Source organism: Bombina bombina, chromosome 2, assembly GCF_027579735.1.
Source record: "Bombina bombina isolate aBomBom1 chromosome 2, aBomBom1.pri, whole genome shotgun sequence".
Taxonomy (NCBI): Eukaryota; Metazoa; Chordata; class Amphibia; order Anura; family Bombinatoridae; genus Bombina; species Bombina bombina.
Window position 1 is genome coordinate 342,191,230 of NC_069500.1, and position 15,324 is coordinate 342,206,553.

Genomic DNA, 15,324 nt, shown 5'->3' on the forward strand with positions numbered 1-15,324 from the left:
AGAGTGGATGAAGCAAGGGTAGGTATCCCCCTGAACTGCAGCTTTGCGCATAGAGATAGGAGTAGCAGAAGGCAAAGCTGCAACTGGTGGCGCTACTGAAGCCCATGTTTGCGCTGCCCCTGACTCTTAATCTCATTAATGTGCACTAACTTTTTAAGTATCCTGAACATGCGCTTCTGACCCTTACTAATTAGACCTAGTGAAGTACCCTGCCTGTAGCAGAAGTAGAAGGCTCTTGACCTGAAGCTGCTGGAGGTGTAGCACTAACTGGTGTAGGTTTACTTGCCACAGCCGCATCACTGTGCGATGAATCCCTGTGAGGAGCAGGGGCTGAAGGAGATAAAGAAGCCATCATAAAAGAGCAATCTCCTGTTCCCAGAACGTTATGCAAAATAGAGAATAAATTGTGAGCACTTTGGGTATTTCACACATGAAGCCAATTTGTGTCTGAATTCACACCTCCCACCATCCTTGATGCAGTAGGAGTGTCCATTCGCACAAAATGATTAATCACCTCAAAAGCACGCATATCGATAATATACCACACATCAGGCATACCACACACATCAGACACACCAGTATGAGAAAAAGGAGACAGAGAAAATCAACGCCAGGAGCCACGACCACCGAAAGACAAGAACCCACCATGAGAGGACACAAAGGAAGACTGGAAGGGAGCAACATGGGAACCGCTGAACCGGGTTCCGATGCCACAGAAGACATAAGGGAGGCCATGGCATGCAACAATGATAGAGGAAGGCCAGAGAAGAGATTGAGAAGATCCTGAGCCACAGAGCCAGGTAAGGAGGGTACCATGGGAGGATTGAGGCTTACCCCAATTGGACCACCAAAGGTCTCAAATGAGGCTTGTAGCAGAGGGTGGATGGGGCCTACAGAAGGGGGATGAGTCATAAAATTGGAGCCGGAGGGGGATTAGGTCTTACCTCCACAGGTTGCAAATCAGGTAAAGGCTGAATAGAGGGGCAGTAGATGGTATAAGGGATAGGGGCAGAAGTGGTTTGGGATAAAGTAGGGAGAGGAGGGTCAGGTTGAAGAGAACTGACCAGAGAAGAGGAAGGAGGTACTACAGCACCCACATCAGAAGGACTAGGAGGAAAAGGGGAAAGAGAAATATTAGGAGGACGGGGTAAACCTCTGCCACAACAACCACAGAATAAGAGAAACAAAAACAGGGAGAGGCTGCAAAGGTGCAGCATTGGGGGTGGGGGGACAACATCGCTATCATCATCAATACTTATCTGCTGACTTGCTTGTTGCTTTCTAGAGGTCAGACCCACTCCATCCTGGAAGCGTTTTGGAAGGACAGAGGCAGACTTGGAACGCTGCATGATGAAAAGAACTTCTGAAACAAACTTGATAGCTTGAAATCCAGAAGGAGTAGAGGAAGTGACACCACTGAGGGCAGTTTATAAGCAAAGGGGATCCTCCCTAAAGTGCTAACAGTGTTTCCCATACTCAGACAACCTAGCTCTCTTATCCTATCCTATTAACCTCCAGACTTAACCCTTAGAATGCTCCAGGCCCATTGCAGGGCCCCCCACTAACTTTGTATGAACCAGTCCACACAGCTATTCTAACAGGCTAAAGATGTCATTGTTAGTTAATTCATTGTTTCATTTTGTGGTCTTGTCTGGTAGTCACGATGACAGAATACTTTTAATTAAAGTTTATTCTATGGGAATAGATACATCATTTTATAACCTTATTTAAAGGATTATAATATACCTTAATTACTAGATATGTGCAACTCTTTTCGGAGCAGAATTTCTTCATGTGAATGTGCAAAACCCTAAGATCTGTGCAAATCCAGATATTAGTTAGACATGTGCAACACTAAAAAAATGGTTTAGTTTAGTTTTCATTAGTTAAATAAATAATTTTGTTTCGGCAAATTAGTTTAGTTAACTTTAAAAATAAAAATTGTTTTGGCAAATTAGTTATGTGAAGTTAAATTGTTTTTTCGGATCCATTTGTTTTTTTGGATCCATTCTTTAGTCATATGCATTATTCTATTCTGAAGTTTAGAATAGAATAACGCATATAAATTAAGCTATTAACCCCTAAACCACCGTCCTCCCACATAGTTAGTTAGTCCTCCCACATAGCTAGTCGACACTAACTAAACCTTTTAAACCCTAAACAGCCGGCTACCCACATCGCCAACACTTCCTAAACCTATTAACCCCTAAACCGCAGTTCCGACATTGCAACACTAACTAAATCACTAAATAAAGCTATTAACCCCTAAACCGCTGTTCCCCGACATCGCTGACACTAACTAAACCTATTAACCCCTAAACCGCCATTCCAAAACATCGCCGACACTAACGAAACCTATTAACTCCTAAACCGTTGTTCCCAAACATCGCCGACACTAACTAAACCTACTAACCCCTAAACCGCCATTCCCAAACGTCGCCAAAACTAACTAAACCTATTAACCCCAAACCGCCGGTCCCCACATCGCAACAACCTAACTTAAACTATATTAACCCCTAAACCTAACACCTCCTAACTTTAACAAAATTTAAATAGGCGTAAATTAAAAGTACAATAATTAACTAACTACCTATTTATTTGTATTTTATGCAAACTTACCTGTGAAATAAAAAGAAAACCTTAGCTAGCTACAATATAACTATTTACTAACTACCTAGTTAAAATAAATACAAACTTACCTGTGAAATAAAAATAAAACCTAAGCTTACATTAATAAAACCTAACATTACTAAAAATAAAAAAAAACTAACGGCTAGATTTAGAGTTCTGCGGCCAAAGGGGTGCGTTAGCTATGCTGGCTTTTTTTCCCCCCACCTTTTCAAACAATGCTGGTATTTAGAGTTCACAGAAGGGCTGCGTTAGGCTCCAAAAAGGGAGCGTAGAGCATAATTTACCGCCACTTCAACTCTAAATACCAGCGTTGCTTACGGACGCGGCCATCTTAAAAAACGTGCTTGTGCACGATTCCCCCATAGGAAACAATGGGGCAGTTTGAGCTTGAAAAAAACCTAACAGCTGCAAAAAAGCAGCGTTCAGCTCCTAACGCAGCCCCATTGTTTCCTATGGGGAAACACTTCCTAAGTCTGCACCTAACACCCTAACATGAACCCCGAGTCTAAACACCCCTAATCTTACACTTATTAACCCCTAATCTGCCGCTCCCGCTATCGCTGACCCCTGCATATTATTATTAACCCCTAATCTGTCGCTCCGTACACCGCCGCAACCTATTTTATCCCTATGAACCCCTAATCTGCTGCCCCTAACACCGCCGACCCCTATATTATATTTATTAACCCCTAATCTGCCGCCCCCGCTATCGCTGACCCCTGCATATTATTATTAACCCCTAATCTGCCGCTCCGTACACCGCCGCAACCTACATTATCCCTATGTACCCCTAATCTGCTGCCCCTAACACAGCCAACCCCTATATTATATTTATTAACCCCTAATCTGCCGCCCCCAACGTCGCCTCCACCTACCTACAATTATTAACCCCTAATCTGCCGACCGGACCACACCGCTAATATAATAAATGTATTAACCCCTAAAGCTAAGTCTGACCCTAACCCTAACACCCCCCTAACTTAAATATAATTTAAATCTAACGAAATAAATTAACTCTTATTAAATAAATTATTCCTATTTAAAGCTAAATACTTACCTGTAAAATAAATCCTAATATAGCTACAATATAAATTATTATTATATTGTAGCTATTTTAGGATTAATATTTATTTTACAGGCAACTTTGTAATTATTTTAACCAGGTACAATAGCTATTAAATAGTTAATAACTATTTAATAGTTACCTAGTTAAAATAATTACAAAATTACCTGTAAAATAAATCCTAACCTAAGTTACAATTAAACCTAACACTACACTATCAATAAATAAATTAAATAAAATACCTACAATTATCTACAATTAAACCTAACACTACACTATCAATAAATTAATTAAATACAATACCTATAAATAAATACAATTAAATAAACTAACTAAAGTACAAAAAATAAAAAAGAACTAAGTTACAAAAAATAAAAAAATATTTACAAACATTAGAAAAATATTACAACAATTTTAAACTAATTACACCTACTCTAAGCCCCCTAATAGAATAACAAAGACCCCCAAAATAAAAAAATGCCCTACCCTATTCTAAAATTAAAATAGAAAAGCTCTTTTACCTTACCAGCCCTGAAAAAGGCCCTTTGCGGGGCATGCCCCAAAGAATTCAGCTCTTTTGCCTGTAAAAAAAAACATACAATACCCCCCCCCAACATTACAACCCACCACCCACATACCCCTAATCTAACCCAAACCCCCTTAAATAAACCTAACACTAAGCCCCTGAAGATCTCCCTACCTTGTCTTCACCACACCGGGTCCCGATCTGTCCAGAAGAGCCTCCGAAATCTTCATCCAAGCCCAAGCGGGGACTGAAGAGTGACGTCCATCCTCCGGCTAAAGTCTGGATCCAAGCGGCAAATGAAGAAGTCCATCTTCGGGAAGAAATCTTCATCCTATACGGGCAGAAGAGGACATCCGGACCGGCAAACATCTTCATCCAAGTCGCATCTTCTATGTTGTTCCATCGGATGACGAGCGGCTGATCTTGAAGACCTCCGGCGCGGATCCATCCTCTTCGTTCGACGTCCAACTGAAGAATGAAGGTTCCTTTATGGGACGTCATCCAAGATGGCGTCCCTCGAATTCCGATTGGCTGATAGGATTCTATCAGCCAATCGGAATTAAGGTAAGAAAATTCTGATTGGCTGATGGAATCAGCCAATCAGATTCAAGTTCAATCTGATTGGCTGATTGGATCAGCCAATCAGATTGAGCTCGCATTCTATTGGCTGATTGGAACAGCCAATAGAATGCGAGCTCAATCTGATTGGCTGATTGGATCAGCCAATCATATTGAACTTGAATCTGATTGGCTGATTCCATCAGCCAATCAGAATTTTCCTACCTTAATTCCGATTGGCTGATAGAATCCTATCAGCCAATCGGAATTTGAGGGACGCCATCTTGGATGACGTCCCTTAAAGGAACCTTCATTCTTCAATTGGACGTCGAATGAAGAGGATGGATCCACGCCGGAGGTCTTCAAGATCAGCCGCTCGTCATCCGATGGAACAACATAGAAGATGCGGCTTGGATGAAGATGTTTGCCGGTCCGGATGTCCTCTTCTGCCCGGATAGGATGAAGATTTCTTCCCGAAGATGGACTTCTTCATCTGCCGCTTGGAACCAGACTTCAGCCGGAGGATGGATGTAACTCTTCAGCCCCCGCTTGGGCTTGGATGAAGATATCGGAGGCTCTTCTGGACAGATCGGGACCCGGTGTGGTGAAGACAAGGTAGGGAGATCTTTTTTTTTATTTTGGGGGGCTTTGTTATTTTATTAGGGGGCTTAGTAGTTTAAATTATTTTTTGTAACTTAGTTATTTTTTATTTTTTGTACTTTAGTTAGTTTTTTTAATTGTATTTATTTGTAGGTATTGTATTTCATTAATTTATTGATAGTGTAGTGTTAGGTTTAATTGTAGATAATTGTAGGTATTGTATTTAATTAATTTATTGATAGTGTAGTGTTAGGTTTAATTGTAACTTAGGTTAGGATTTATTTTACAGGTAATTTTGTAATTATTTTAACTAGGTAACTATTAAATAGTTATTAACTATTTAATAGCTATTGTACCTGGTTAAAATAATTACAAAGTTGCCTGTAAAATAAATATTAATCCTAAAATAGCTACAATATAATTATAATTTATATTGTAGCTATATTAGGGTTTATTTTACAGTTAAGTATTTAGCTTTAAATAGGAATAATTTATTTAATAAGAGTTAATTTATTTCATTAGATTTAAATTATATTTAAGTTAGGGGGGTGTTAGTGTTAGGGTTAGACTTAGCTTTAGGGGTTAATACATTTATTATAGTAGCGGTGTGGTCCGGTCGGCAGATTAGGGGTTAATAATTGTAGGTAGGTGGAGGCGACGTTGGGGGCGGCAGATTAGGGGTTAATAAATATAATATAGGGGTCGGCTGTGTTAGGGGCAGCAGATTAGGGGTACATAGGTATAATGTAGGTTGCGGCGGTGTACGGAGCGGCAGATTAGGGGTTAAAAAAAATATCCAGGTGTCAGCGATAGCGGGGGCGGCAGATTATTATGTAGGTGTCGGCGAGATTAGGGACAGCAGATTAGGGGTACATAGGGATAACGTAGGTGGCGGCGGTGTATGGAGCGGCAGATTAGGGGTTAAAAAATTTAAATAGAGTGGCGGCGATGTGGGGGGACCTCGGTTTAGGGGTACATAGGTAGTTTATGGGTGTTAGTGTACTTTAGAGCACAGTAGTCAAGAGCTTTATAAACCGGCGTTAGCCCAGAAAGCTTTTAACTACTGACTTTTTTCTGCGGCTGGAGTTTTGTCGATTTCTAACGCTCACTTCAGCCACGACTCTAAATACCGGCGTTAGAAAGATCCCATTGAAAAGATAGTATACGCAAATGGCGTAGGGGGATCTGCGGTATGGAAAAGTTGCGGCTGCAAAGTGAGCGTTACACCCTTTCCTGACTGACTCTAAATACCAGCGGTAGCCCAAAACCAGCGTTAGGAGCCTCTAACGCTGGTTCTGACGGCTACCGCCAAACTCTAAATCTAGGCCTAAGATTACTAAAAAATTTGAACTACAATTACAAAAAATAAACAACACTAAAATTACAAATCACTAAATAATAGCTTTATTTATTGATTTAGTTAGTGTCGGCGATGTCGAAGAACTGCGGTTTAGATTAGAACAATAAAAAAAGTAATAAGAATATGAATAATGGATCTGAAAATTCGGAAACCGATTTATACATTTTCTGAATTTTTAGAGATTTTAGTTATGGTGCCGATTCGGAAATTTGGATGCATTCGAATCTCCAAATCGGTCAAAATTCGTCCGAAAACGAAATTCGTCGGAAACAAAAACGCACATGTCTAACATTAGTGTGTTGAAGTTTCACATGGAGTAATCCCGCTCCGAAAATAGACAAACATTGTGAACGGCTGCCTTGTTGCACATTCAGATCCTAGCAAAATATCCGAATGCACATATCTATTAATTACCATATGAGTTTACAGTAATTAAAGGGACATTTAAGTATATTTATTATCTATGCAACAGAAATTACTCATGTACTGAAAAAAAAATAAGATTTGTATACAAATTAACTGTTTAAAAAAACCAAAAAACATTTAAAACTGTAATTTTAAAGTTTTTCACAAAATTTGCGAAAAAGCCCCTTAAGTATATTTTCCTGTATACATCAAGAATTCACAGTGGATCATGTGGGAGGGTCAGAATGGAAAATTTCATAGAATGCACTCCAGCCTTTCTGTGGCCAGTTTTAAAAAAATATTTTAGAATAAATTACAGGTAAAGCAGGAAAAATAATATAAGTGAATTGCACACTTGAAAGTTTGCAACATACCTGTAAAAAGCTGACTAGAAAATACCACATAAATTTCTATGTAATAAAGGAAAATATTTTACCTCAAAATTTCCTCAGTAGCCTTATCTCATTTAAAAGGGATTTTAATTGCAGCCAATTAGAATGCTTGTTCCGACACTTGCTAGGAAGCATGAATCTAGGATGTGCAGGCACAGTCAGTTTATTTCGCTCCTCAGTTTAAAGGGATGTGCAAGCCCAAAAAATTATACAAAAGATCAAACAATTTTTAAAAAAGTTTCCAATTTATTTCTATGATTAAACTTGCTTCGTTCCCATGGTGGTATTCTTTGTTGAGGTAAGGGTGTCTGTCTGGAATACTACATGGCAGGAAAAAGTGCTGCCATCTAGTACTCTTGAAAATCGATAATATTCTTGCAAATTTGCTGCCATATAGAGCTGCAGATACGTGCACACTCCTGAGTTTACATAAAAAAAACAAAACAAAAAAAAGGAGGATGAAGAAAATTTGATAATAGGAGTAACTTAGAAAGTTGTTTAAAATGACATGCTCTATCTGAATCATAAAAGAAAAATGTTGGGTTTTATATTCTTTTAAGGAAGTTTACTATGACATTTCAGCAGATTATGGTGATAACAAGATCACAGTAAAGTGTTAACTCTGATGATGTATAGTAGCTGAAGGATGACTTCTCACAGAGCACTTACTCTGATGAGCTGAAGAAATTTTGAGGGAAAACATTTTTTATTGTTTTTTTACATAGAGACATTAATGTGATATTTTCTAGTCAGTTTTTTTTTTACAGATATACTGCATCAATTTTAAGTGATTTATTATACGGGTACCATTTCCCTTATTAAAAACTCAGTAAAATGTTACCATATTTGATTCAAGATAGAAGGAAAATAAAAACAAAAAAATTGATGATGGTTTCAAAACAAAGAAACAAAACAAAAGAAAAAAAAAGTTGGAGAAAGACAGAAGGCCTTGGTGAATACTGTGCATAGCCACAGGGGAAACAGCAGGGGGCAAACATTACTGCTTTGTAAACATTCAGCTGAGAGTTTAAATAGAACTTTCAAATTCAATTACACTCATCCACATAATAACTGACAGTGGTAATCGAACGCCTGTAAATAAATTAGCGTCACAGCAAACCAATACAATGACCTGTCGTGACAGCACAGAGCAACAAGTATGATCTTTACATAAAACTATGCAGCAGTCTTAGTCGGATGATGTTTTGGTGGAAAAGAAAAACAGTGCAAGATCTTTGAAATGAGAATTAGCGCCTGTACTGACTGTTTCTTTGTTTATGAGTCACCAAACTGACACAGCACACACGCACACACACATTCACACACACTACACAGCAAACACACACACATTTACACACACTACACAGCATAAACACACACACATACATTCCCACACTCTACACAGCAAACACATATACATATACATGTACACACACTACACATATACATATACACACACAACATACACACAGATAAACACACATTCACACACACTACACAGCAAACACATATACATATACATGTACACACACTACACATATACATGTACACACACAAAATACACACAGATAAACACATATTCACACACACTACACAGCATACACACACACACACATACATTCCCACACACTACACAGCAAACACATATACATATACATGTACACACACTACACATATACATATACACACACAAAATACACACAGATAAACACATATTCACACACACTACACAGCATACACACATTCACACATACACTATACAGCATACAAATATATACACGTACACACACATTCCCTTACACTACACAGCAACGCTTACATTTACACACACATTCACTTACACTACACAGCATATGTACACACACATTCACTTACACTACACAGCAACGCTTACATTTACACACACATTCACTTACACTACACAGCATATGTACACACACATTCACTTACACTACACAGCAACACTTACATTTACACACACATCCACTTACACTACACAGCATATGTACACACACATTCACTTACACTACACAGCAACGCTTACATGTACACACACATTCACTTACACTACACAGCATATGTACACACACATGCACTTACACTACACAGCAACACTTACATATACACACACATTCACTTACATTACACAGCAACACTTACATGTACACACACATTCACTTACACTGCACAGCAACACTTACATGTGCACACACATTCACTTACACTACACAGCAACACTTACATGTACACACACATTCACTTACACTACACAGCAACACTTACATGTACACACACTTTCACTTACACTACACAGCAACACTTACATGTATACACACATTCAGGCACACAAAATACACATACAGCAACACACAAAACATATACCTGCGCAAAACACACTGCACAGCATACACAATCATGTACAGACACTAGGCATCTCTAGTTAATTTTAGAAGCGCTAATTGCTACCATGAGTTCGTACGGATGTTATATTGGAGAAACAAGCCATAAACTGCACCTTCTGATGAACTTACACAGACACTCAGGGCTGGCTCAACCATGGGACCAAGGGGCAGCACTTCAGTGACTGAATCAGTCATTGTCAGATACAGACCATTCACTGTCAGAGACACACTGTGTCTCTGTGGGGGAAGTTGTAGGCTCCCAGCAGCATATCCTTATTATGTGCAAAGACACAGGATTGGTCAGCGCAACATTCAAGGTGAGACAAGTGCATCTCTTCCCTAACTATCTTGCCACTTATAGTGCAGTTCTGCATAAACACTGGTAGATTGCAGGTAGGCAGACTTAGCAAGGTCAGCAGTCAGGCTAGTAGGTTGATATCCTAATAAGCAATGTTACTACTGGGGGCTTCATTGCATTCTCTGACCCAGGCAGCAGAATATCTTGAGCCAGCGCTGCAGACACTCAATCAAAAATCACTGTGAAACAGAAAAAATACGAACAGGGAGGAGTAGCTATGCCCAGCATACGCGGATATTATGAGGCAGCTAGGTTATCGCACATTACAGCGTGGGCAGACAAAGGGGAACCTCAAGGATGGAAGAGCATAGAGATTTTTGACCTGCCCAGGGGGTTGGACTTGGCGGATTTGCCCTGGATCCCTGACTATCAACTAGACACGCTGAGAATTAAAAATGCTATTGTCAGAGATAACCTAAAAATATGGCGTACTCTTAAAAACCTACCTGAGGTTGCCCCTCACCCATCCCCTATACACTTATTACCCGCTCTGCTTGCAGCCTTACCTGATACGCATGTCCAACACTGGAGAGATTGGGATCTGAAACTGGTCTCCCAGTTATACCCCTCGGGCACTTTGCTCACTCCAGACAATATAAGATCGGTTATACAGGATCCTCCCATGTGGACTACGTTTGAATACTCCATACTATATGCCTTCTTGATGTCTTGGGGGTTTCCTAGGGTCCCCATTAGACCCCTGACCAACTGGGAGAAATTGTGGCAGCTCCAGGTTAAGACCCCTAGAATCATATCATTCCACTACAACCTACTACAGTCATCCACAAACAGAGACAGACCCTGGCAACTTCGAGCCTGGGAAGGGGACCTATCCAGACCAATCTCTGATAAAAACCTACATCTTGCTATGACACTAACCAAAAAGACTCTGCACTGTGCGAACACTCTCGAGTCATATATGAAATTGTTTTTGAGATGGTACTACACCCCCTCCAGACTATCACAGATGTTCCCTACAGCAGTCTCTTTATGTTGGAGAGGATGCGAGCTAAGAGGTTCAGACATACACATATGGTGGGATTGCCCTAATTTGAAACCCACATGGCTTCAAGTATCAACCCTTTGCCTTAATCTCGGGATGAAAATACCACTAACCCCTGAAATTGCCCTGCTACACATATTCCCGCGTAGTACCCCGACCCCTTTGACTAAGTTAATAATCTTCATACTCGCGGCCACGAAGTTGGCAATAGCGAGAGCCTGGAAACAGACGCAGCCCCCAGACATTGCAGCTATCACATCCATAATACAAGTCTATGCTAAGATGGAACAGAGCTATTACTCCAATGCTGATAGGGAAGATCTTTACTGGCAAATTTGGGAACCCTGGTTTCACTATCAGGAGGATTGTAGGCAGGGTACTTCGAGAGATGGGGCCCCCAGTCACCCGCACTAATTGAATCTAGCCCTACAGTATGATAGAACCCTGACCCTTGATTAATGTTCCACATCTGCTTCTACTGGTCTGTGCCAGTTGGCCTTCATTCCTTCTCCCTCTTTTCTGCTCCGTCTGCCCCTTTCCCACTCCCCCTCTCCCCTCCCCTATAACATGCGACCTTCTACCCTTTCCCCATCCGCTACCCTCCCTCCCCCTTAGTCCTTTTTTCTTGGGGTTATTTGCCCCGCCTGGAGATGCGCACTACGAATGGCCCGCTGGGCTGCTGAGACAAACATGGAAATAGTTTTACCTAAGATGAATGGTGGAAATTCCTATAATGTTGAGTCCATACCTAAAATCATTGTGCTACATCAAACATAGCATTTAGGTCCAGCTTTTGCATATTTATCGTGACCCCTGAGGAGTGGTTCATATCTGTTTTCCTCTGGTCTGTACTCGCTGGCCTGCATTCTCTCTCCCTCCTTCTCTGCTCCATCCTTCCCTTCCCCACTTTCTCCCCCCCATAATACGCAACCTCCTATCTTTTCCCTACCCTTTATCCCCCCCCCCCTATTTTTAATCCTCCTTCTCTGGGGTTCTTTACCCTGCCTGGGGTCGTATATCACGAATGGCCCTCTGGGTCGCTAAGACAAACATGGTAAAGGTTTTCATTCAGTTGACTAGTCAGCATTATTGTACTACTGTGTTCATATGTAGATTGTAGTACTGCACCAATCATAACATTCAGGTTTGGCTAATGCATTTTGTCCATTCTATATGCTTTTGTATCCTGGAGAACCATGTTATGTACCTGATATTACCTATACCTGTTCATGGAGACACTTTTATTAAGACTTCTGTTGAATCTATATGTATAAAACAAGTTAATTACTCTGTAATTGTTGTTATCAAGCTTGCTTTATAATGAAAATAAAAAGTTGTATTAAAAAAAAAAAAAAATCACTGTGAAACAAAATATTGTACCCCTGTTGGTCACCATTTCACCCAACCTGGCCACTCCATCCAAAACCTCAAAATCAAGATTCACAGAGGCAACTTCAAAATCTCCATGGAAAGAAAAACCTTTGAAATGAAAATGAAAATGCACTTCAACTTGCAAAATTCTGAACTTTGGGGACGATTTATCAAGCTGAGGCGGAGACGGGTGCATATACGTGCCCCTGTTCGCCGCAACTCACCTCTGGCGGTCTGAATTCTCCTGGAGGAATTCAGCATTGCACACGATCGCTATTTTGCACTGACATGCAATCTCGCCCCCTGCCCGCACACAGCCAATCACGAGCGGGCAGGAGCTGTCAATCTCCCCGGGCATAAAAGACCGGGGGAGATTGAATTTCGCCAAACAAAAGGTGGCGAAGAGGTTAGCACCGCTGCTTGTTAAATAAGGTGTGCAGGTTCTCGTGTGAGAACCTGCAGCCATAGGGGCTCAAAGGCTGGCAAAAGCCTTTGATAAATTTGGTTTCTTAACACATTATCAAACATATTTGTAATGTACTTTCATATAGTCAATTACATAGTATATTCCACACTCTTTATGCATAAGTGCACAGGTAAGCCTATGTCCACACTTTTTTTTATATTCCCCCTGTATACATAATTTCACATATTTATACATATTGATTCAATGTTGATATATAACTTTATGTCAGTATATGCTCTATGTAAAACCATATATTTCCCCTGTCTGTTCTCCTACACTGGACACTGTCTGCCTCTGTCACCTAAAACCCCCCTCATGATTTTTACGACACCCCCTTCTCTACCTGCACTCAGACCTCTGTACCACTTTCTGTTCTTTTTAGCCATCCTGTGTTTTAAGATATAATCTGAAAATTCCATTGAATTGGTCAGTATTGTTTCAGACTTGAGAAAGGAAGGAATTCTTCTGAAAGCTTGTCAACTTATAAATGTATAGTTCATTCAATAAAAAAAGTATCATTGCTCAATGCAATATTCTTGTTATTTTGATATCTAAATCTCTGGACTAACACAGCTACTCCAATCAACGATATAATTATTTAAAAAGCAAGTACAACAGTCAACATCAGTTAAAGATAAAGCATTCACTAGCTTTATTCACTAATTACTTAAGTTCCAATTAAAAAAAAAAAAAAATTTCAGTATAATAAAAGCTAAGGAACATTATTTTCCTAAATAGCCAAATTTGGTTTAAAGTTAAAAAATAAAATAGCTTTTAGAGAAAAATAAATAAATAAAAATACAACTTTTGTTCCTCTGTGTTTTTATGCATATATTACTCTGATATAGAATAGTTTAAGATGTAGGAAATAAAACAAACTTATTTTATGTTTTTATCTATTAAAATGTGTTTCTATTTTTTAAAAATGGGATAAAATATAAAGTATACAATAGGAGGTCTGGAAAGAGCCAAGCTCTCTACAGGGCTATAACTTCAGCAGATATTACTCAGTTGTTCACTTAACAACGTACCTAATAAAATAACTTGCAAATCAAACCTTTGCACTTGTAAGTAGCATCAGGATTTTAGTCACTTGGGTTGCAGTTTTGTATTTTTCTGCCCCACTACATGGGAACCATTACATGTAGGACTTAAAACTTCACACATGCATCAACACTCATATACTATGGGCTAAATTACAAGTAAAGCGCTAATGTGCCCCCATAAAAAGGCATGCTAAATAACCAGCCTTTCGGAGTGGCTGGTTAATGCTACTAACGGTAGCACTTTGCACTCAGTGAAATTAACCAGAGGTCAGACCTCTGGTTGATTAAAAAAATGTCCCTGAATTGCCCCCCAAAATAAAGAGTATAGTTCCTTTTTAAAAATAAAATGAATCAGCATTTTTTTTTAATTATTAATATAACTACGCAAAGGAGTTATAAGGGGTTATAAGGATCCCCTCAGCACTTGGGCCTTGGTACTTAAAGGGACATGAAACCCAAAAATGTTCTTTCATGATTCAGATAGAGAATACAATTTTAAACAACTTTCTAATTTACTTCTATTAGCTAATTTGTTTAATTATTTTGGTATCATTTGTTGAAGTAGCAGCAATGCACTACTGGTTAGACATGTGCATGGCGAAAAAATTTGGTTCGGATCAGATCGATTTGGATTTTTTCGAATTTCGGTTCGGAGCGATTTGAATTCGGAAAATTTGAATCAATTCGGATTTGTTTCTGATTCATTCGGATTCAAATAAATTTGGCTGGATTCGGTTCGGTTCGGAAATTCGGAATTTCGGTAAGTGTTAGATGGGATTAGACTAGTATTATGTACTGTACATTAGGTGTAACCCATAGCAGAGTGATATAACCTAATATACTGTACAATACTAGTGTAATCCATGGCCATCCGAATCTACCGAATAAATCCGAACTAATTTGGATTTATTCGGTAGATTCAGTACTATTTTAATTTGGAGATTCGGTTCGATCCGAATCTCCAAATTTTCCGAATTTTCCGAATTTCCGAATCGAACCGAATCGCACATGTCTACTACTGGTTTCTAACTGAACACATGGGTGAAGCAATGACAATCAGTATATATATATATATATATATATATATATATATGCAGCTACCAATCAGCAGCTAGAACCAAGGTTCTTTGCTGCTCCTGAGCT